The 23,881-nt window shown below is 42.5% G+C and overlaps 1 long non-coding RNA gene across 3 annotated transcripts in view; it reads right to left on the minus strand.

Annotated features, from left to right (window-relative positions):
* Positions 1-2,920: 2,920 nt before the first annotated feature.
* LOC120407891 overlaps positions 2,921-23,881 on the minus strand; it is a 245,765-nt gene continuing 224,804 nt past the window's right edge. For all 3 annotated transcript variants that reach the window (XR_005600307.1, XR_005600306.1, XR_005600308.1), the window contains exons 5-6: positions 7,208-7,395; positions 2,921-2,995 (exon numbers count right to left, since the gene is read on the minus strand). This is a non-coding gene — a long non-coding RNA (uncharacterized LOC120407891). The remainder of the gene's footprint in view (positions 2,996-7,207; positions 7,396-23,881) is intronic.

Consider the following 23,881-nt stretch of genomic DNA (forward strand, 5'->3'; position numbering starts at 1 on the left):
TTGGTTGGCGGGAAGGATGACTTGACTGAATCAGTGTAAACATATTTCAAAACATTTGGCTTTGAGTTGAGAAGAGTCTGAAGAACAGCTTGAAATTTTTGGGAAAAGTGATGGGATGCTCCAAAAATGCCAGGATTTTAATTTAGTCTCTGTTCTCTTCATTCAACACTCTCCCCTCCATCTTTATTTTTCAAGCAGCAGTGAGAAGTTTAATATCTTAACAATACCTATACCTGGCCATTGTGAGGACTGGGGATGACAAAAATCTCAGAACTTAGGGTTTTTCCTGGAACCTTCATATTCAAGGTATCTTGGGTGTGTTTTAAAAATAAAAGGTGATGAGAATACCAAGTGATACTCTGAGGACAGAAGGAGGTAATATATCTAGGTATTGTGGAGGCCAGTGCTCTATGAATACAGAGACCAGCTAGATTAGACAGAGAGGGAATCAGAAGGCAATAATGGCATTCCAGAAAAGTATGACATTAGCAGACAAACTTATCATTCAAATACTTATCAATCACATCCAATAGATAAAGTTACATCTGCACAGATGTAACAGAATACAAGTTCTATAATGGTACTAAGATGCTTATGGTCTATTTACAAGCCACAAACCCACATAATGGTCAGCTAGCGCCTTTACTTAATCTAATTATTATATTACAAACAAACTCAAAACATTGACGAGTCAACTACAGATATTCTCTAACAAATGAACACTGTTTATATTAGCATAAGGTTTCACCATGATTAGCTAAAATAACTCTTAGCTGGTACCTGGTATGCTCTAATGGCCCTCGGACTGCTTCATTCTAGCAATCAAGAATTAATTCCCTGGACTTGAACCCTAGACAACCACTTTTTGCACACAAAAAATGCGTGCTTAGCAGGGCTGATAGAGAAATGATTTTTCAGGAAATAGATACAACACATTTAGATCATTTCCTCTGACACACACACAGTAGTAGCAAGTAGCAAGTTATTGCCAAATATTGTGATAATTTGCTAATGGAAGGCATGTTGGACTAACTGTCTTGTCCCTCAATTTACTCATTTTGCCAGTGTTTTAAATGGCAGCATCTCACAGAAATTTTACTCTGTTGACAGGTATTCAGGAATATATTAGGGAGAGCTGGATTTTTTTTGGGGGGGTTTAACCTAAGTCAAAATGATATATTTCAATCATTTCAAAACTTAGTTTTTTGAATCAAACAATTTGTCAAAACCAAGCCTTTCCAATGAAAAGTGACAGTTTTGACAAACTGGTATTTTCCAGTGACAAAAAGTTGTGGCAAAAAAATTGCTGACCAGCTCTAAAAGTAGGTAACTATTTTCTTCTAACATGTATTTTCACTCTATTATTTCCTTTCCATCTCGGAGTATCCCTCTTTGGTTTCTTAAAAGTGATGCCATTGGGAGACACTCAGGCTATAAAACAATTCCATTTCTCATCACATAATTGCCTGAGTACAAGCACAGTGGTTACCCACCTGATGCATCAGGAGAACCACTCTCCTGAGTGACTGAAAATACGTGGTCCATCATTAAAATAACAGTCTCACTGAGAATGTTATATTCATAGTGAGAACTGGGATTTACTGCACTCGACTATCCAGTATCCATGTCAAAAGGTAAGAGCAAAGAGTATGTTGACTACAAGTGAAAGAATCTCAAAAGATTCAGAGTTCAGGATCAGCTTGCATAAGCATGGTCTGAACCTCCGGAGGTTGCAGAATTGGTTGGAAGTCTTGCGAGAAAAAGCCATCTCAGCAGAAACATCACAGTCAGCCTCTCATAGTATAATACTATTTCTGGTCCAAAATAAAGCAGTGAAGAGGTGGGGAAATGATAAATAATGGGAAAAACAAAACAAAAACAAAAAACCCAACAACCTAGAGTTCTTGAACTTAACCTGCCTTCTGTGATGAGAGTCTCTTTGGAACAGATTGTCTCCTGTTAAGCAGAAGAGTCACTGACCTTTTATGTTCAAAGCCAGCAAAACTTGTTAAGTTGCATAAACTAGCTAGGAAAGAGGAAGCAAGAGAGCTTTTCATTAGTCAAGTGAACTGACATGTACTTCCCTACAAAGTAAAGCAGTAGAGTATTAATATACCGGAATGTCCCTACGCAAATGCAGAGTCATGAGAAACACGCACAAAAAGTTGTTAGCGACGTTAAAATTTCATAAACATGAAGTTTTCCATGTTTCATACAAAGACTCAGTGCTGGTGTTTGAGGAAACACTGCCTATTAAGTTTGTTCAGCTAAGGTACTATTTAATGATCCCAGAAACTCTGGGTGGGATCTTGAGTTGGTAGTATTTGTTAGAGGGATCTCTAGCTATTTGAACCCAGTTCTTGTTGCTGCTAACAGCATCTGGCAGAGGGGTTACATAGAAAGAGAAAAAGAAGAGGTAGAGTGCTGTTGCTGTATGTTAAAATGAATTACATTGAAGAAGTGGGTATTCACCCACGAAAGCTCATGCTGCAGAACGTCTGTTAGTCTATAAGGTGCCACAGGATTCTTTGTTGCTTTTACAGATCCAGACTAACACGGCTACCCCTCTGATACATGAATTACATTGGCAATCTGCAATTCAGGAAACAAGAGCACAGTGGTGAAAATCTTTGTAAAAGGAGAAATGACAGGAGTACTGGAAGAGAGGAAGGAGAAAACTTTAATGGGCCAGTTTTTGAGGTGGTCTAAACCACAACACACCATAAGGGATTTTAACTACTCATGTGTCAATTGCCAAACATGCCTCAGCAATTTCTAAATTAGGAAGGCAGCAAGAACTAATGCAAAAATACCTGATGAGGTTAGAAAAACAAACAACTTATCAAGAATGCCCCTAACCAGAACTGAAGTATCTCTACTTAGAAGTTGGTCCAATAAAAGATATTATCTCACCTACCTTGTCCCAGTCAAAAAACCTGGATTCAGTTTGGAATAATACGAGCTAATGCATTTGGGGGGAGGGTGAAGGAATGCTCTGAAACACACAAATACACAATGTGGGAAGTTAATTGGGAAGCAGTACATTTGAGAAAGACCCCAGCATAGCATGGATTGTGAGTGGTTTATGGTGCTTTACACCCATTCTAGGCCACTAAAGGGGGTCTACAGCCCGAGTCCCAGGTGTAGAAGGGTAATTCTGGTTCAGCATGTTCAAAACTGTTTTTTTTTCCATTTCTTGATTTCAGACAATAGTTTTGAACAAACAGTACCCTACTTCTGTATTTCAAAAGGGAAAATCTTTGTTTTTTCCTTCTCTCTCTCTCAGCAATATGGTGGAATTGAAGGCTCATACTTTCTGAGATAATAACTAGAGAGCTGTGATTCATCCTTTTGCTTTCCTGTTGAGTATTGTATGTACTGACATTTGTGAAACCATATTTCTCACCCTTACAATATATGAAACTATGGAATACATTTTTTAAGTGAGCTTCGGCTGCCGTAGGCTGCTTGTAAAAAAAAACAAAACAAAAAAACAGAATTTGTGCCTTAAGACTTAACAACTGTCTCTTTGAAACAAACAAGTAAATAAAATATATAATATTACTGCTCCAAAATTAGAGATAGAGTTCAGGTGCACGCTCAGATGGATTACAGAAGAATTCTCAGTATATACATTATGTAGGCAGCGTGAGGGAAAGAAGAATGTTTTTCTAGGTGCTGGGTTGGGACTCAGGAGATAAAAATTCTGTTTCTGGCTCTGCACAGACTTCTCATGTGACCTTGACCAAGACACTTGATCTCTCTCTGTCAGGGGCAGCTCCAGGCACCAGCACGCCAAGCGTGTGCCTGGGGCGGCAAGCTGCGGGGGGCGTTCTCCCGGTTGCCGCGAGGGTGGCAGGCAGGCTGCCTTTGGCAGCATGCCTGCGGAGGGTCCACTGGTCCTGCGGCTTCAGCGGACTTCCCACAGGCGTGTTGCCAAATCTGCGGGACCAGGGACCTCCTGCAGGCAAGCCGCCGAAGGCAGCCTGCATGCCGTGCTTGGGGCGGCAAAATACCTAGAGCCGCCCCTGCTCTCTGTGCCTCAGTTTTCAATCTGTAAAATGGGGATAGTACTTCCTTTCCTCACGGGGGTATTGTGAAGATAAATTAGCACAAATATTATAGTGGTGAGGGCCATGGAAATAGATAATATTACTGTATATTCCTGGGAATGCAATCCATTCTAAAAAAGGACACAGTATTTGACAAGAGCCAATATAACATCTAGTCTGTGGAACATTTCTATGGAATACTGCACTTTCAGTTTAAAGATTTTAAATTTCCAAGACAAACAATTGCATTACTGCCCTTATAAAAAAATATTAACATAGTATTCTACGGTAGTGGTCCAAACCTCTGAAACTTTCAATAATGTTTTGAGCTCTTACTGTAGTATTTTTAATAAGGGAGTATTTTTCTGGTTTTTATTTAGCTGTATTTAAGGGACCAAACTTTTCCTGCAGTCACTAAATATGTGCAACGCCATATATATGAATTGAATTCCATTTGGTAGATGTAACTTAATTGGTTACATGGATGTAGATAAGAAAAAAAATAATCTTATCTCACTTTGTTCAGTGTTACTATGGGCCCCATCCTGGATTACTTGCATGTCTAAAACTTCCACTGAAGTTAATGGAACATTGGAATATACATTGATAAGGCCTTAATTATACAACTGTAACAAGTCTCAGCTCATGAGTTTTCTAACTCACCAGCCAGAAGAAGAATAGGCTATCACTATTTGACAAGTGCTAACATAGTATCATATCTTGTTGTACTTGAAAAGTTTAATAAAAAGAGAATTATAAAAAAACCCATTAAAATGACACACACAGGATATTTAATAAAGCAGATTTAAAGCTCGTGTTTGATATTCCAGTTCTACCCAACCACCATTCATTTTTATTGTTATTAAAAATGATCAAGACGCAAACATTTCACATTTTTCCTCCACATGAGATTCTTGTAAATGCCCTCCTCTTGAAAAGAGATAGCACAGAATGAAGCTGACTGGTAAGTAGAAACATCTAGTAGCAAGAATGGCTTGTGACCATGACTGCAAAGTCAAGGCACTGATTAGGATTTAATATCCCAGCAATATATAGATGAACATAATCATTCATGCTATGCTTTCCTCATAGGAAGTTTCTCTTTCAGAGAAGGATGCTACAGCAAGTTTATGCTGCCATTGCTCTACAACAGGTCCAGCCGCAGGAAAAAGCAATATGCAGATTGTTAGAGACAGGCCTGAGCCTCTAAATTCAGATCCACGTATGAACTTTCAAAGTACAAGGAAGTGTTTGGATCTGGGATTTTGATTAATCCCATCAGAGAGAAGGAGACAGCTGCAAATCAAGCTTGCTCAAAGACCAGGGATGGTGGGGAAAGCTCGATCCAGAATTTGCCCATATTTATGTATTATCTAGATTTTGCCCAGCCCTGCATAGGTGCAAAAAGAAAGAAAGAGGATGCAAGGAGCCTTCATCTCTTTTGCCCTGCACAGTCGCTGGGCACAGCAGCAGTCCTCGTGCTCTGATAATGCTGGAAGGGGTGAACTGGGAGGCTGAGTTCTGAGCCAGAGCCCTTGCACTAGACAGCACCTCCTGCCACATGCAAAGGGAGCACACCCTTCAGCCAATCAAAGGTGTTGCAATGGCTGTGCTCCTGTTGTGCTCCAGGAAGCATGGAGCTTACCAGAGATACTGTGTCTCCAGGCATCCCACCGTAGTGGTGAGCCTCCATAATGCCCCTGAGCATGGTCTGGGGCTTAAGAACCACTCTGCAGTTCCTTATGTTTCAGGTTTGAGGCTGTCCTTGTTTTCACTGTAAGAAAAGCAATAATTTAACCCAGCAACAACCCTCCCCCCAAAAAACCACTCCAACCAACCACAACCAAACCAGACCCTCTTGTCACAGCCTAATCCAGAGGGTTTAGAGCTGACCCAAATACATGTTCAGAGGTGAGCCTGTGGCTGTCTTTAGTTTAAAATAAATAAATGAAACCAAAACATTCCCACTTCCAGCAGCTGAAGAATTTTAAAAGGAGGGTGGTGACTTGAGCAAAGAGTACAGCCAAGCTTTGCATCTGGCCACACACAGTGCTCAAGTCTAGACTGATTGGCCCAGACATCGCTACAGCCACATGTTTTCAAATTAAATTAAACCTCCTGATCAAAGAACTAGGATCACTCAAAGCTTGCCATAACTTCTTAATTATACATCTTATTATTTGATCGGAGAAAGAAGTAAAGCAGTGATATTTAATAACCCTGGGCTAAAAAGAGCTACTTATGCTGGAGGAGCAATACAGAAAAGCAACATCCCATTAAGTACACATTTTATACAAACTTCTGAACAAAAAGGTGAGTGACAGCTGAGTGTGCTGCACTAGGCAAAGAGGTAGAGGCACACACATGAGCCAGCGTCCTGTTTAAAAAACACTCTGGTGGCCCACAAAGGGGAAAAATCCATTGTTGCGTACAAATAAACACACACAGTAGTTGACCCATCATATGAAAAGTTTTGTTGTGACTCTGAGCAGTAATGTAGCCTTTCCCACCCAGTGTGTTAATATCACCTGTTTCTGCTTTAATCAGGTCAGCAATGAACATTTCATTGTGAAAATATTTACAGTGTAGAAACTCGCATGTGAAGACTCATAGACTAAGTCAGAAGGGACCATCAGGATCACCTAGTCTGACCTGCACATCACATGCCACAGAACCTCACCCACCCGCTCCTGCAATAGGCCTGTAACCTCTGGCTGGGTTACTGAAGTCCGCAAATCATGATTTAAAGACTTCTCGTTACAGAGAATCCACTGTTTACTCTAACCAGTCAGCAAGTGAACTGTGCCCGATGCTGCAAAGGAAGGTGAAAAAACCCGGAGACGATAAAGGGTCGTAGTGTGTGTGTGTGGGGGAACAGCGAGAAGGAAGGTTGTCTTCATCCACACAAATCAAATCACCTCTTTGGGAATGGGTGCCCTGTCCCTCCCTATATAAAATCAGCACCGCTGATATGACCTGTGCAATTTGCTGAGGTCCCGAATTTAGCACAAAACAATCTCTACTCTCTTAAAACCTCACTCATAGGTCTAATTAGACCCAGTGATAGTGGGGTTCCTGAGGGTGGCTTTTCTCCACCTACCTGCTCCAATCCAGAGAAGTCCCCACAACCAAGTCCTGCTCGGATGTGTGCTTACCTGGTTCAGGTCTGCGACATCAGCTCTTCCTCCACTGGTCTGGTCAGTCCTCGCTAGCTTGGGAAGTGCTGTGAAGCCAGCACTGTCTTGCTACCAGTCTGATCAGTCCTCACTGCAAAGCCAGCTCTGTACAAGCCGGTTCAGCTTGGTCCAGTCCTGCCGGATCATTCCACTCACGGTTCAAATCTCTAGATAGGGAACCCAGAGAAAATTGGACCCTTAGTGTCCCTGCTCTCTGACATAGGGCTCCTAACCTCAAAGGCAAGTCCTTGTTGAACTTGAATCCTGTTCCCTCATCAGAGTCCACTGCCTGGGAAGGCATGGTGATCATTTACTCCAGGCATTTCTGCACAATACCTATGTCCTTTCATCAATACAGGTACAGTAACAATCATTATATAATCCAATTCCCACTACAGCAAAACAGATTGTGGAACCCTGGGTAAGCAATATTATATTTCATGTAAATGAGGCTGTCCAGAGCTTGCTTTTCCCCTGCAGAGGCAGCAGAAAGTTCCCTTCTTTTAAGCCTTCTAGCTCTAGGGCTAACACAGATGGAAAGCAATAAGGAAAATTATTTCCCCATTCATCTCTGTTCTCTTTTGTGCTCTGTGCATGTATCTGCACAGGGGGTAAAGGGACATTAGACAAATTCAGATCTTTATTAACCATACAGATGTGCTTTGTAACTGTTTTACTGTTGTAATGAAACCACAGAACTCAAAACACAATAAAAGTCAGTGCTAGCCTTTATTTAAACAATTCTCTGGGTGTGCCAGAATTTGGTGACCTGTCCCTCCCCCACAAAACAATTGGAAACAAATATTCTCCTCCAACCCCAATGTCACCTCTAATTTTGTGGTCCCCTGGGCAGCTAAGCACTTCATCCCACTCTGCCATCCAGCCTTGACAACCCCTAAAACAAGTGAACTTTTTAGTGTTTCATAAAATTACACATCAGGTCTTCATTTATGATGTGTGGCAACTAAATTTTAAGGGATTGGCAAATTGACCGTATATGGGTTAATCATTACATTCACTCTGAGATTAAAGTCTGTTCAGCCATGTCAGAACAACATGACTTAAAAATTAAGAGCCTGTGATAGGAAACACCATTGTGACAGACAGATGGAGCTAATCACAAAACAGTAGTTTAATGAGGTGATACCACATGACCATCATGTTCAGCTTTTGTCCCAAACATTTTACCCCAGCTATGTTTATAACATAATTAAGTTCTGAGCTTTGTGTAAATGACAAACTGCACGGATATTATTTATCAGTAGGCTAGCAACTAATACAGTGAGGCCTGGCTTCATAACTCTGTACATCTGGATATGCCAAAGGCCTAAAAACAGTATTGTAGCATGTACTGGGTGTACTTTTGACTTGCTTACTGAAAACCTAAACATCTTCTCGAGTTTAACCAGGATTTAGCACTGCAGAAATAAAAGCCCACTCTGAGTTGGGAAAAGACTTGGATGCAGTTTCTGGTTCTGTTGCCTCTGCAATAAAACTGGACCATTCTGCATCAGGCATCAGAGTAGGAGTCAGGAGACTCGGGTTTTATTATCAGGTTTGCCACCGACGTGCTGGATGAATTAGAGCTGGGTGAATTTTTTTTTTGCATTAATGCTTTATTTGCCAAAAAATGCACGTTTTGGTTTTTTTACTTTTTGATTTGCCAAACACTTTAGAAAAGTGTCATTTTTGGTTCAACCCAAAACATTCCCCCCCCCTCGATTTTTTGAAATTGCCAGAGAACCAAAATACCCAGTATTTACCCAGTGCTACTTGCAATGTGACCTTGGGCAAGCCACTTATCCTCTCTGTGCTTCATTTTCTCCATCTGTATAATCAGGATGGAAGTACCCACATTTATAAAGCACCATACAGGTGCTAAATACTGTCGCCTCTCCTTCTGACACCTGTGCTCTATTTCTGACACTGCCATCACACTTCTGCTGAGCACTGGCAGATGTTTGGGGCTTTGCAGGTCAGCTTCCTAGTGGAGGAGAAATCTGTGACATTGGGCCTGGATATAGTCTATGTGCAAGTTGCTTTATTTCCACATATACACCAATTTCCACTACTTGCATCCGAAGAAGTGGGTATTCACCCATGAAAGCTCATGCTGCAAAAAGTCTGTTAGTCTATAAGGTGCCACAGGATTCTTTGCTGCAATCCTGGAAGAAAAGCAGTCACAAACAGCATGTAGGCAATCTCCTCTTCTGGAACTCTCAGCTCACACACCAGGAAGCTACACTGTCCCAAGAATTGCTTCCAAGTACGTATAAAGCAGAGAGCAAAGTATTTGCTCAAAAGGACACCTGCATAACAAAAACTAACAATACTGTTTCTTCAAAGCCTAAAAACTTGATCACATACTAAGAAAAAAAACCCAACTCAGTAAAGCTATGTGTAACAGCACCATCGGACGACTCCTGCCATAACAGTGCTTTGTTCATTCAGTTAAGATTTTTGGAGTGTCTTAATTATACACCTGTGACCCAATTCACCACTCGTGTAGATGTGAGCCACTCCATTTGACTTCTTTTGGAAATATTTGTATCCCATAAAGGGAGAACAGGATCCCAGAGTTTTAATATGGATATTAATATAGAAGGGAAGTTTTAAAGCACATTGAACATACTCCTACAAAGTTTATGGCTATAAGGTATTTCTTTAATTTTACGGTGTGGGTCTGGCTGAACAGGAAAATGAGACCGTCCTGGAGTTCCTTTTTCCAGCTTGATTGAGAGATGTAATCAAACACATCTTTGGCATAAGAAGTCAGTGGGAATTATGACCACTTCTGCCAGAAGTGAATTTAGGCCATTGGATCTATTTTCATTTTCTTGATAAATCCCCAAAATATCCAATCTCCAAAGCCTTTCAAATAAAGACAATTCAGTGATCAGTAAAGCAAGCAATTCTCTGCAACAGGATATTTGATATAGCTCAATACCTCCACTACCAGGGTAAAACACATCTACTAATTTACTGTAAGGTTCAGGCAGAATTGTGAAAGAAGAGCTACACCATTTGAAAAATCTGAGCTTCCTCACTGGAAGTTTTGAGCTGTCACTATTTAATGACATCACCATATAGCAAAAGGGAGGTGGTGATGCAGAGACCCTCCCTTTTTTAGCCTCAGGCAACGGATTTTAAAATAAGATGATCTGAGTCTGGATATTACATTTTGGATGTTGGTCAAGTCTGCGTACTGCAACCTTTGCAGAGTATATAATCTTTGCAGCCCTTGCTCAGATAATTGTCTGTTTGTGTCACTTGGAACTCTAAGTTCAAAAACACAAGCCAATGTTCTGGTTTTGCTTTACAGCATGTTCTTCGCATCACGTCAAGTGATGTTTGTTTCCTTTCCATTGTGATCCCAATTTCTATAAAGTCATGTAATACACTGCAAAGAGGGGCAAATAAAACATTTTAAATATGCATTCCACTGTGAAGTGCAACATGTCAAGTCTTTGGAAGGCTGAAACCAGTTTTTTTTTTTAAATAAATAAATAAAAATAAACAAATAGGCATCGCAGTTTAGTTTGAGTGAAGTCGTTTTGTTAAATTAAGAAGTCAAGTACTCCCCAACTTAAGCCCATCTTTTAGGCTGAACTGAGGTTCCAGGAATTTGCGATAAGGACTCCATCTTCCTCCCAATACAGCCCCTATATCTTCCAGTCTCACCTCTCCCCTTACTTGCTCAAAGAATATGATCCAGTAAGAAAGAGAGAGAGAGGGAGGGTGGAGGAGGGGGAAGCCCAGGTCTTACTAACCACTCTCTTACATTGGAGTTTCTTGTTTTGAGGCAGCTAGACAGACTGCTCTCCCACTATGACATTTGCTCTTAAGGGGAGAGTTTGGAGGTTTGCTTCCTTGGTCCATTCTAGTTTCATCCTGTTGGGATAACCAGGTTCCTAGCTTGTAGCCCAGAACCAGGAAGCTTTCTGCTGGATCTCATTAATCTGAGTAGTGGTACTAGTCCCAGCATCCAGACCAGATTTCAGTTTGGGTAACAAGCTGTAGAGAGAATTTTGTCTGTGCAGAACATAGTTACATACAACACTGTTAACTCTTCTACCCGAGCAGCTAGTCAAAGTTCAGGGCTTACACGTTGTTTCTGGTAGAATGAGGAATTAATGATAGCATCGGGTCTCTTTGTACAGCTTTACAGAATTACATCAAAGTCTCATTTCCCTGAACACAGCAGGAATCAAGCTACAGGAAATAGTTGTTTTGCTCACAACTTCATGCCCCTTTCAGCCAGCATTCAGCCAAAAAAGCTCTCTCTGAAGCTTGAGCTCTTGTTCAGGATGTGTCTGGAGCATCTCCCTCTCTCTCACTTTCTTACACACACCCACACCCCTCCCCCCACACTCACACCCAGGGCTGGCTCCAGGCACCAGCGCAGCAAGCAGGTGTTGGGGCGGCCCATGGAAGGAGGCGGCACATTCGGCTCTTCTGTGGCGGGTCCCTCAGTGCCAGCGGCGGCTCTACCTTTTTGGCCGCCCCAAGCAGTCATGCGCGCGCCCGCCCCGGGAGCGGGCGCGGCGGACGGGGCATGACTGACTGCAGAGGCTGGTCGCGTCGCGCTGCTCTGGCTCCTCCCCCCGGGAGCTGCGGGGCCGGGGCAGGTCCGGCAGTTCTGCCTGAGCTGCGCGCGCGGCGAGGGAGGGGAGCCAGCGGCGGCCGCGCGCCTCCGCCCTCTCATGCATGCGGCAGGCCGGTCCCGGTCCGGCTGACCTCGCCGGCAGGCAGGCATGACGTGCGGCCCCAATCTGCCGCCCTGCCGCCTCCGGGAAAGGGGCCCCACGCGCCGCGCGCGCGCTGCTGTCTGGCTGGGGTCTGCTCAGTGCCTCTCAGAGGGAAGGACTTGCTGCCAAAGAATGAAGCCCCAAGCAGCTTTTTTTTTTCCCCCGCTTGGGGCAGCAAAAATGCTGGAGCCGGCCCTGCACACACCTTTCCACCAAACAATACCCAGAGACCCCTCCCTCCCACCACCACACAGTTCAGATTCCTGAGCAGACTCACATGTGCCTTTGTTTTGGGCAGTGACATTTGCCTTGATTTGGTTTGAGGTTCCTATTGTTTCTTACATTTATTCCAAGTGAAGAGCAGTTTCTACACTCACCAGTTTTAATGAGGTTTAACCCAGCCTATAACAATATTCTTCTTTGCTTATTGGCCTATAGTGTAGTTGTTACATGCTGTTAAATAGCTGTTGCACCTCACAACAGAGGTATTTCAGTAATGACAGAGTAGCTTGCTGTTCACAATTTATAAAGGGCTTTGGGATCTTTTCAGCCACATAATACTACATAATTGTAAGACTTAATTACATTTTAATATCAGGAATTATTTATTACAAACCAGAGCTGTGGTTAGAGAGTTAGGAGAAGCTCCTTTACTCTCCTGCAGTAATTGGGAAGAATAGATAATAGAATAATAATAAAAAACAGAAAAGAATAGAATAATAGAATCGTAGGACTGGACGGGACCTCCAGACGTCATCTAGTCCCGTCCCCTGCACGCATGGCAGAACTAAGTATTACCTAGACCAGGGATTCTCAACCTTTTTCTTTGTGAGGCCCCCACAACATGCTATAAAAACTGCATGGCCCACCTGTCACAACTGTTCTACTGCATATAAAAACCAGGGCCAGCATTAGGGGGTAGCAAGCACTGCAGTTGCCTGGGGCCCCATCCCACAGGGATCCCTGCGAAGCTACATTGCTCAGGCGTTGGCTTCAGCCCTGGGGGTGGCGGGGCTCAGGGCTCCGGGCTTCTGCCCCATGCAGTTGGGCTTTGGCTTTCTGCCCTGGGCCCCAGCTAGTCTAATGCTGGCCCTGCTTGGTGGTCCCCCTGAAACCTGTTCACGGCCCTGGGTCTCTGGTTGAGAACCACTCATCTAGACCAGCGGTTCTAGATATTAGTTCCTTTTTGTCGTTAGAAGGAACTAGGTGCACAACTTTAGTGAAGCACATTACAGTGGCACCGTCTTACCTTAGAGAGATAGTATAAACAAAAATAAGCACACAGAAGCCTGCCTCAGTTTCCCCTCTTGCAGGCAGGGTAGTTCAGCCGGCTGATCTAGCCGAAAACATTCCTCCCCTTTCAATGTAAAGGAGATTCCAACAGAAGTTCCCCAGATTTCCATCTGTTGGTTTAGGGGCTCACAAGCAGTCTTTTCCAAGTAGACTTCTTTGGAAGAGAAGCACAAATAGTTGGTGTTCCTGCTGTCTCTTTCTCCCCCCAGTCCTTCCTTCAGTCTTTAGTTTTCTTATCCAAAACACCACTCCTTCCTCCAGGTGCTTTCCCTAGCTGTCCTTCTAGGGTCTGTTCCTGAGCTCTTTGCCTGGAGAGACCCAACAGCAATTCCTATTCCCTTCTAGTAGAGAGACTCACAACTAATTTTATCTCTTCCCTGGTTTCTGTCTTACAGGGGCGGCTCTAGCGATTTCGCCGCCCCAAGCATGGCGGCACGCCGCGGGGGGCGCTCTGCCGGTCGCCGGTCCCACATCTCCAGTGGACCTCCTGGAGATGTGCCTGCGGAGGGTCCGCTGGTCCCGCGGCTCCGGTGGACCTCCTGCAGGCATGCCTGCGGATGCTCCACCGAAGCCGCGGGACCAGCAGACCCTCCGCAGGCACGCCTGCGGCAGGTCCACCAGAGCCGCCTGCCGCCCTCCCGGCGACCTGCAGAGCGCCCCCCGCGGCATGCCGCCCCAAGCACGCGCTTGGCGTGCTGGGGCCTGGAGCTGCCCCTGCTGTCTTACTGGGTGGAAGAGAGCTCTGATATATCACATCCTCTTTCCCTGGATGTATTACTTACTGACCAACCTATATTCTTCCTGCTCCTTAGGAGTTCAAGTGCCCAAATACCTTGGTTCTGGGTGGACTCTGAACAGGGTCAGAACTGGACTCAAAACTCCTTAAAGGGACAGCATGTTTATAACTGATATGTTATGAGACCCTATTGTTACATTGCAGTATTAGAATTTTGTTAGTGTAAGCAAACCTAGAATTGTGGTATCCTAGAATCTAGAGATGGAATGACTTATTAGGTCTGCCGATCTATGTCTCTGACAGTGCAGCATTGCTATCTACTGAATCCTCAAATGACCTGGAAGATTTTAGCACTCTGAATTAATGCTCACACTGGCTCTTTGCCAAATAATGAAACCGTTTATGGGCAAGTCTTATTGCTTCCTCGCCATCCCCTAGGCCTCCCCCCCACATCCCATGAACTATGTTAATCAGTTATATTCTGCTTACCAGTCATTTTTAAACTGTATGATTCAAAAAACTGACAGTCTGGCCTGATCAAAACCAATGTCAGCCATAAGCTAGAAAGAAGAAAGGCAACATTGATACTGGTTGAACATGACATAACATTAATTATTATAACAAGGCATGGGGATAATGCGAGCAGGTTATTAAGTAGACTGTAATGTTATATGCAGTGCTGCATATCAAGGCAAAGATAAGTACAAATAAAAGTTACCAGAAAACTGCTTGGGTCATAGAAATAATGGACTGGGGCATGTCAAAGCAAACCATAAAGTCCACACCTTTAGAGAACTGAGATTTGCCATTGGTTGTGCTTTTTGAAATAGCCCCACCAGACTCAGCACTCTTAAATCAAAAGAAAGAGGGGGGAGGAGTGTTAAAATCCATATTCAGACCTGGAGCAGGTGGGTGCAACTCCCATTAAGAGTGTTTTCATAGAATAGAATATCAGGGTTGGAAGGGACCTCAGGAGACCATCTAGTCCAACCCGCTGCTCAAAGCAGGACAAATCCCCAGGTTTTTATTTATTTATTTATTTTTAAACTCCAGTTCTCTAAATGGCCCTCTCAAGGATTGAACTCACAACCCTGGGTTTAGCAGGCCAATGCTCAAACCACTGAGCTATCCCTCCCTTGCTCCCCACCTGCTCTGTCCAAGGCTGAACTTGGGCCTTTATTTCCTGAGGAATTTTTTTCATATTTCCCCTTTGTGCAAGCAGACTCCTCAGTCAATGTAGCTTGAATAAAGATAGGGTTAAAATTGAGTAAAGACCTCTAGATCTAACCGCTAATTATTTCTTTTCCCTGTATCTACATTCCATATAGATATCACAGCATGTTTTCTGGTGTATTAGTTACATTCCCTGAGAACTTAACATAAGAATGGACATACTTGGTCAGACCAAAGGTCCATCTAGCCCAGTATCCTGGCTTCTGATAGTGGCCAGGCCAGGTAATCAAGTGATCCATCCCCTGTCACCCATTCCCAGCTTCTGGCAAACAGAGGCTAGGGACACCATCCTTGCCTATCCTGGCTAATAGCCATTGATGGGCCAATCCTCCATGAATTTTCGTATTATTTTTGTTCAGAATTTTCAGTGTTATTTTAATGCTTGAATTTTTACCAAAAACTGAAAAAAATTACTCAAAACAATTTTTGAAAACCAAAAAAGATTTTGTTTTTTTTTCCCATGGAAAAAGCAAAACATTCACAGGATTCCTTTTTAAAAATATTTTTAAAAAATTCTGCCAAAGAATAATTGCCATTTTCAACTGGCTCTAATAATACATGCTAGGTGAAAAGGAACACAGTGTTCAGGCAAATAGATGGTAGATAAAACAAGCACCGTTTCTTTATGGGTGAGGTGAGGAAGTAGGGAAGGAGGAGATTTAATACGCCACACAAAGAAATTATACGTATTATCCCCATAATGCAGCATTTTGGCACCATAATAAATCTGAAATAAAACTGCGGAAAAAAGAAAAGACTCTGTTTACAGCAACATTATTATACACTGGCTGCCAGTCATAACTGAAATAACATTACTACTATGGGGAAAATCACAGAAAACCTCTCTCACACCCATATCACATCATCTGAAAAGAAAATTCCCACCTTCTTGTTATGTCCCTCTCTCACCCCCACCCATGTGATTCTGGATTCCCCACTAGCTGAAATGTTTGTTTCCTACCACAGTCTCACTTACATTCATTCCAACTTCTGTGAGCCTCATTCAAATGTGACTCAAAATCAAAACACCTCCTCAGAATTTCAAATGCTCATGATTTCCCCATCATTTATCCTATTGTGGCAAATTTAAGTCATTCTTTTCGACTCAGTGAGCTCAGAATCTGTTATGAATGGAGAATATTGGAGCATCATTAACATTTTAATACCATTTTATTAGCCTATGTACGGGTTTAGACTCAAGACTTAATGGAGTGCAGGAGTTGTGTGCAGACCTCTTCATGCAATGTACTGAAAAATCAGTCCCAGGTATGGTTTACTGAATGGCTAACAATTCTGAAGACTCCTCCAAGGAGTCATGTTTTTCTCTTCCCTAAGTGGATATTGTATATAAAAAAGCTCCTTGCCAAGTATCTTTTCTCAGCCCAATTAGGTGTGAAAAGCTAAATATATCATAGCAAAATGATTCCTTTTGGATCATAAATTCTACCAAGTGCTTATGAGCTCTTTCATTCTCAGAATATTGGTCAGTAAAACAACAAGAGCCAAGGATGCATATTAGTCACAGCAGATACACTTGATAATGTCTGAATTTGCAATTCACAAGCTAAATATAATGCATTATAGTGTGTATATAGACTATAGATGGCATTTATGTGATTAATATGATTAAATGGAGAGGCATGTGATATTATAAATTTATTCTCACCTCTCTTATAGTCCTTATAACTATCTTAGGTACCCATTACCATAGATGCTGAGTGCTACACAATCTTTTTTAATCATAGAAATGTAGTCCTGGAAGGGACCTCAAGAAGTCATTAAGTCCAGCCTCCAGTGCTGCGGTAGGTCAAGTAAATCTAGACCATCCCTGATAATAGTTTTTCCAACCTGTTCTTAAAAACCTCCAATGATGGAGATTCCACAACCACCCTTGGAAGCCTATTCCAGAGCTTAATTGCCTTTATAGTTAAAAAGTTTTTCCTAAAATCTAACCTAGATCTCCCTTGCTGCAGATTAAGCCCAGTACTTCTTGTCCTATATTCAGTGAGACATGGAGAACAATTGATCACAGACCTTTCCACAGAAGCCCTTAACATATCTGAAGGTTATTATCAGGTCCCCTGCATTCTTTTCTCAAGAATAAAGATGACTACTTTTTAAACCTTTCCTCATAGGTCAGGTTGTCTAAATCTTTTACCAGTTTAGTTCCTCTTCTCTGGACTCTCTCCAATTTGTCCACATCGTTCCTGAAGTGTGGAGTCCAGAACTGGATGCAGCACTCCAGCTGAGGTCTCACCAGTGCCAAGCAGAGTAAGACAATTAGTTCCCATGCCTTACATACTACACTCCTCTTAGTAATGTGTATATCCTCACAGAACCCTGTGAAGTAGGGTTATTCCCCCTTTTACAGATGAGAATTGAGGCACAGATAGACTAAATGACTTGCCAAGCATATGGCAGCACAAGGAATTGAACATAGGTATCCCAACCCCCTGACTAGGGCCTTAACCATTGGATGACCCTTCTTGTCACCTTGCCTCTCTACTAATCCATATTCCCAGGACATATGGTAGCATACCAGTCCCTCATCAGCTCCAAACAGCCACTATCTGAGTCTATAAATCAACTTGCAGAGAAATTTCTTCCTGTTTTCCCCAAATATGGAATTTCCCTCAAAAACTATAAAGGCCCAAAGTCCAGAACTGGTGACGAAGATGCAAACCATGGCCATTGATAGATTTTTAAATCAATGACATCTTTACATATAGAAAAACTGATACCTCACAGCTCTTCAGGGGTCAAAATATGAGCTTTGATACCACTGGGACATACACCATTCACTTCTAGCCCTGGAATTTAAATTAGTGATGTTCTTCTGTATTCAAAATTATTCTGGGTCATTTTCTAATGGGGTTTACATATGTGTGTTTTCATTTTTCTTTCCCTCTGAAAGCTGCATAACTGGACACATGGTAACTAAGGCACCTGGATCTATAGCCAAAGGATACAAGACAGAGGCTGAATAAATATTTTTAAACTCTCTAAAAACTCCTAAAATAGTTGTTCATGTGAATACAAAGGTTTGTATTATGCCTAATGAAAATATTTAGTAACTATTTTTTCCATTGGTCCAATTAGTTCATCATTTTTTCATGTAACTGAGCATATTATTCACAAATGGCAAACCCACAAGTAATGTATGCAGCACTTGTCTGTGCTGACTTGCATAAGTTGCGTGTGTGTTTGCCATTTGTGGGTAATGCACTCTCTCAAACATTTGTGTATGTAAATATATATTTAATGTGCAGCTTTGAGCTAATATTTTTATTTACATGTTAAAAATATAATGTCACATGGGAACATAAGATTTGCCATTTGTTCCTGTGACAAGATAAGTTCACTGTGGTCTGTAAAGGTTAACTGGTCCTGCCAGTTGCAGGCCGTTCTGGCAGAGTCCAAAAGGAAGGGTCTCTTCTCCTTTGGAAATTATTGCCCAGTGTTTTTTGATTGATTTACTTATTCAAGTTCTTATTCAATTGTTCAATGCTGTGAACGGAGTAAAAATATCCCTTCCTGACAACTGTGGCAAAGTCACAAAACATGAGATTTGATTACCCTCATGTAAGTGGACTAATGTGTATGTGTAATAAATGTTGGCTTGCCGACTCAGAACTCCTGTGGACTTCCGGGGGAATTCTGTGTGCACAAAAATACAGGGCTGGATCCTAAACATGTATGTATTACTTTCCAAAAGTTTTATTTTCCAGTTATGCCCCAGTTATTTCATCTCACTATTACTGTGTGCTTCCTCATCTGCGTTTTGTATGCACCTCTCATCTCTCATCTGCTAGTAAGATTGCAAGAGCTTTAGGGGCCATCACTATTATGTTTGTACAGAGCCTAGCACAGGGGGAATATAGTATCTGTTTGGGGAAGAGCAAACAGATACTATTGCAGTACAAATAATTACAAATAATAATATAGAACACAATCTGTGTGAAAGATGGCAACACTTTGAATCAAAACCCTATGAATAATTTTAGCATATTGATCCTGGGATGGGTAGAACAATCTTCCTTAGAAGTACTGAGAACGTTCCAAGCACCCCTCTGGATCATGTCCATATTCTGCAATATGGGGAATGCAAATCCAAATGACATAGTTAACATACTCTATTTTGGCCAAGTTAATCTAGTGTAATTGAAATTAAAATTTTCACTCCATCTCCTGTAAATGCAGAAGAGAAGATTGCAACAAAATATTTGTAGGTTTTACCTAAATTGGCTGACTAATGAAAAAAATAGTTATTAAAGTCCTTAATTAGGTACGAGGAAAAAAAACCAAATTATTAGAAACAATTCACACAGGCATTAGTATCTATATACAAAGAAGTAGGCAAAGGAAGAAGGGGGAAAGAAGGTTTATTTGAATGCATTTAGGGTTCCACTCTGTTACACCACTTTTATTCCACTGAAACTCTACTGAAGTCATTGGGGTTACACGTGTGTAAAACTGGAGAATGAGATTCAAAATGCCTGAAAGAGGGCTCTCCTCTGCAAGGGGCCATGGGCCACCTGTGCAGTTCTGAGCACCCTCAACTCCCACAGATTTCAGTGGGAGTTGTGTGCGCTCAGCATGTCACAATAGGCTCTCAGCAGCTTGCAGCATCGAGCTCAGAGACTGAAAAAGGCTTTTCCTAAAGGTGTTCATTCAGGCAACTAATTTGCTAAAGAACTACACAGTTTGAGAATCTAGTGCTCAACAATCACTAATAGAAAAAAGAAGAGTTAGTAAAAAGTGGTCCTGTTAGTCCAAAATAAGAGCACCCACCCACTGACTTGCACTGAAATAACTGAAGGCATGAGTTACAACTCATTTAGCTGTTGTGGCTCCAGTTACTGTGTTTACAAGCTCTGAACTACTCGGTTTCCCCTACAAGCCGTCTGCCTACACCAGGGTTGAGGCACTTGAATGATACATTGTGGGGAAGCTTGAATTGCTGCTGCTCATCTATACTAAGCAGAATTAGAGGATGTTGGTCTCCAGTGCTGTGAGTCCAGCAGTTTATCAAACCATTAGAACTTGCTTTTTAAAGGAAAAAGGATAAGGACCTCTGAATCAGTTAGATAAAATACTAGGGCCAGCGACTTGGGTCTGGCTGAGCTGTTCTCAGTGCGGGGCCTGTGAGAAGATTGGGGTAAACCATCTTTTGTACTCTCCTTATCCTGGGGACACAGGAGTTCACTTTGGCCTTCAGGGCTATTAGTTGCACCAGTACTAACAGTTCCCCAGAAGCCATTCTGCTTGTTGGGAAATCTCCAGGGCTCAAGGCACTCTAGACTTGCTGCTTCTAACATGCCCCTTATGCTGAAAGATGGGAGGAGTAGGTTGCATAGAGCTGCCCATATTGGCTTTATTACACCCAGGGCTGCCAGGTGTATCCTCACTGCTGTGCAAAGCAGTCACGAAGGCAGGGGAGGCTGTAAAAGGCCCTGAATATACTTAAATAAACCTTCTCTTCTCTCCATCTTATTTCTTCCTCTCTCATTCTGCTTTTGCCCTACTTCTTTGCATACAAATACCAATACCTGTGTGAAGTGGTTTTGTCTGTTGTTGACTTCAGAGGAGTTGCATCTGCTTATGCCAGGGCTGAATTTTCATGCTTTATGTATACATTAGTGAAGATTAGTTATATAAAACAGAACTGGACCCTACAGGTCATTAATATTATCAGTCCCACCAGAAGGAATAGGATGAGGATGTTTTTTAAAACAGAAAGGTGGCACTTGGGATTCACTATTGAAATACAAAGGGGAGGTCATCATACTGGCAAGTAGAGGAAGTTAGTGGGGTGTTCTACTTTGGGACTGTCTGGCGGGCTGCTTTTCAGTGCACGTACCATGCCAGGCATGTGGGGCTAAGTGCCGAACATCTGTGAGAAATGCCAGCCAGAAAAATAAGAGACTTCTGGCTGTGGTTGCCTTCCACAACATTTCAGCAACTTGGAAACAGAAGACAAAACTTGCTGCTTAGGCTCTGTAGCTCTTTCATAAGTAATCAAAATCTTAATACTTCAAAAAAAAAAAAGGAAATAGAGAGAGAGAAGTGACAAAGAGTCCCGTGGCACCTTATAGACTAACAGACTATTGGAGCATAAGCTTTCGTGGGTGAATACTCACTTCATCAGATGCATGTACTTTTGATTTCACTACATGCATCTGACGAAGTGGATATTCACCCACGAAAGCTCATGCTCCAATATGTCTGTTAGTCTATAAGGTGCCACAGGACTCTTTGTTACTTTTTACAGATACAGACTAACATGGCTACCCCTCTGATACAGAGAGAAAGAAGTAATTAAATAGGTGGTCCCAGCACAGAGCTGCTTTAAATACTCTTACTTCATCTGTGAATACTGGCATGACCATATTAATTCCCTTTTTTCACTGTTTGCACATAAGAGCTTTGACACTGAGACAAAAAAATAATATTCTAACATCTGCTGCTGTGAGAAACCAATACCACCAGTGAAAACCTCAGGAAACAAGGGGCTGATCTTGCAAGGTGCTGAACATCTCATTTATTTCAGTGGGAGCTTAAGGTTCTCAGCACCTAACAGGGTCCGGCCCAAAGGGTCTGATCCTGCTACCATTGAAATCAGAGTCTCCTTGATTTCAGTGGTGCGGATCAGGTTCCAAGTACATGATAGCCATACAAAGCACCCTTCCGTGAAGAAGCCTATTTTAAACAGAAGACAGTTTCTTTGCAAGATTTCATATTACAGGACCTTGAAATGAAGGCAGACTGGACAGTGATTAGAATGCAGCACTATCTTGGAGATTAGGATCTTCCGTGTAATAAAACTGCTTTGGGCCTAGGTATTATCTGTTTTCTCTTCCCTCTTTATAAAATATACTTTTGATTTACTGTATGAATGGCCACGTAGAGAACTATCCTCATACCCTTATAGCTGGGTCAAAGGCACTCTCTACATAAAAGTACTGTATGTTTTTGGACCAACTTCTGTCTCTCTTACCAACAGAAGTTAGTCCAATAAAATATATTACCTCACCCAAAATATTCTGAGACCAACACAGCTACAACTCATGCATACATATACTATTATGTCCATTCTGAGTCATAACACCTTCTGTTAGGTCACCAAGTAATGATAGAATATAATTATTGTATTGTCAGTAGCACTTTTGTCTCTGGACCAGAAGGCCATGGGTTCAAATGCTGTACTGGGATTTAGGGTCTTATCCAATGCTGACACTGCAGAGCACTACAGCGGGCTAGAACCCAGGTCTCAGAGACAGGTCCTGGGTTCTATTCTGGACTCTGCCATGGCAAAGTGATGCCCCTGCTTTGTAAAATGCATTGAGAAGGATAGAAGAAAGGTGTTAGAAGATCTAAGTATTATTTTCAAGGGCCCTGGGAATGGTAAAGGAGTTCACAGCCATATTGCCTGGAGCTGTTCAATTCAGAGTGCTTAACTTCTTAAATTTACTTAGGAAGGGATTCACAAAGGGGACTTAAGCCCCTAAAGTAGCAGGTAGGTGCCTAAGTCCAAAATGTAGCTTCCCAAAACCCCTGCTCAGCTGCTGCTTAATGCAACAGGCACCTAAATTGCTGCTGGTGGAGTGTGCACGGCTGCTTTAGTCCTGACACCACCAAGCAGCTCAGTGGCTGACACAGTGGGATTTACAAATTAGGCACTCCCTCTAGCTTGCCTGTGGGACCTTGGAGTACATCTACCGGACTGGCCCTGCACAGAATATGACTGGAGTAGATCTCCCCCCTTCCACTCCCCCACAGTTAGGCACTGGATGTGGGAGACCCAGGTTTAAATCCCGTCTTTTCCTGAATGTAAATCCAAGTCTCCCTCCTCCCAAGTGAGTGCCCTAACTGCTACTCTAAGTTATACCCAGCTCCAACAGCTCCTATGGGCCATGCCAAATTGCATCCAGCTTCAACTCTGCTAAGTGGCCATTCCAGAGTACAGAAGCTTTTTGCTTAAGACGCCTTTCCTGCAACTACCATCCCTCCCACAAATGCTGGGCATGGAGAAAGGGCAGGTACAGGGCTGGCTGTATAACACCCTTTGGCAGGACTCCCTGTGTAGCTGATTCAGCTGGCCTGAAGGCTGTTTTGTGTTGCTAGAGCAGTGCAAAATATTGCTATCTGGTTTGAGGATGAGGCCTTCTGTCTCATTTTACCAGTTCCACTAACGTGGCTGTGAAGCTTAGTGCAGAGAGAGGGATGGTGCAGTCTGGGGTGACTAGGTCTAGGATTATGCCTATCCAATGGTCTCAAACACTCAGATAGCAAATGTACAGGGGTCATAGCTGCTATTCCCACCAGAGTCTGCCAGAAATATCCTGACTCTAGGCACAATGGAACTTTCTACAATAAAGGGTAAATCTTGTCTGCACAGGAGACAAGGCTTTCTTGGGAGCTAGCCCAAGACTGTGGAATGAATTCCTAACAGGAGCCAAGGACTATCACAACCTCACTACAAGAGCGAGGCACATTTCTTTGATCTTACCTTCTCTAATGTAAGAGTGTAGCAAAATGTATGTGTGGAATAATGGATAGTATGCTAGACTGGGACAGGAGACCTAGATTCTAGTCCCTGACCTACTCTGTGACCTTAGCGACTACACCTCAGTTTAGCCATAT

This window comes from Mauremys reevesii, linkage group 6, assembly GCF_016161935.1.
Source record: "Mauremys reevesii isolate NIE-2019 linkage group 6, ASM1616193v1, whole genome shotgun sequence".
NCBI lineage: Eukaryota > Metazoa > Chordata > Testudines > Geoemydidae > Mauremys > Mauremys reevesii.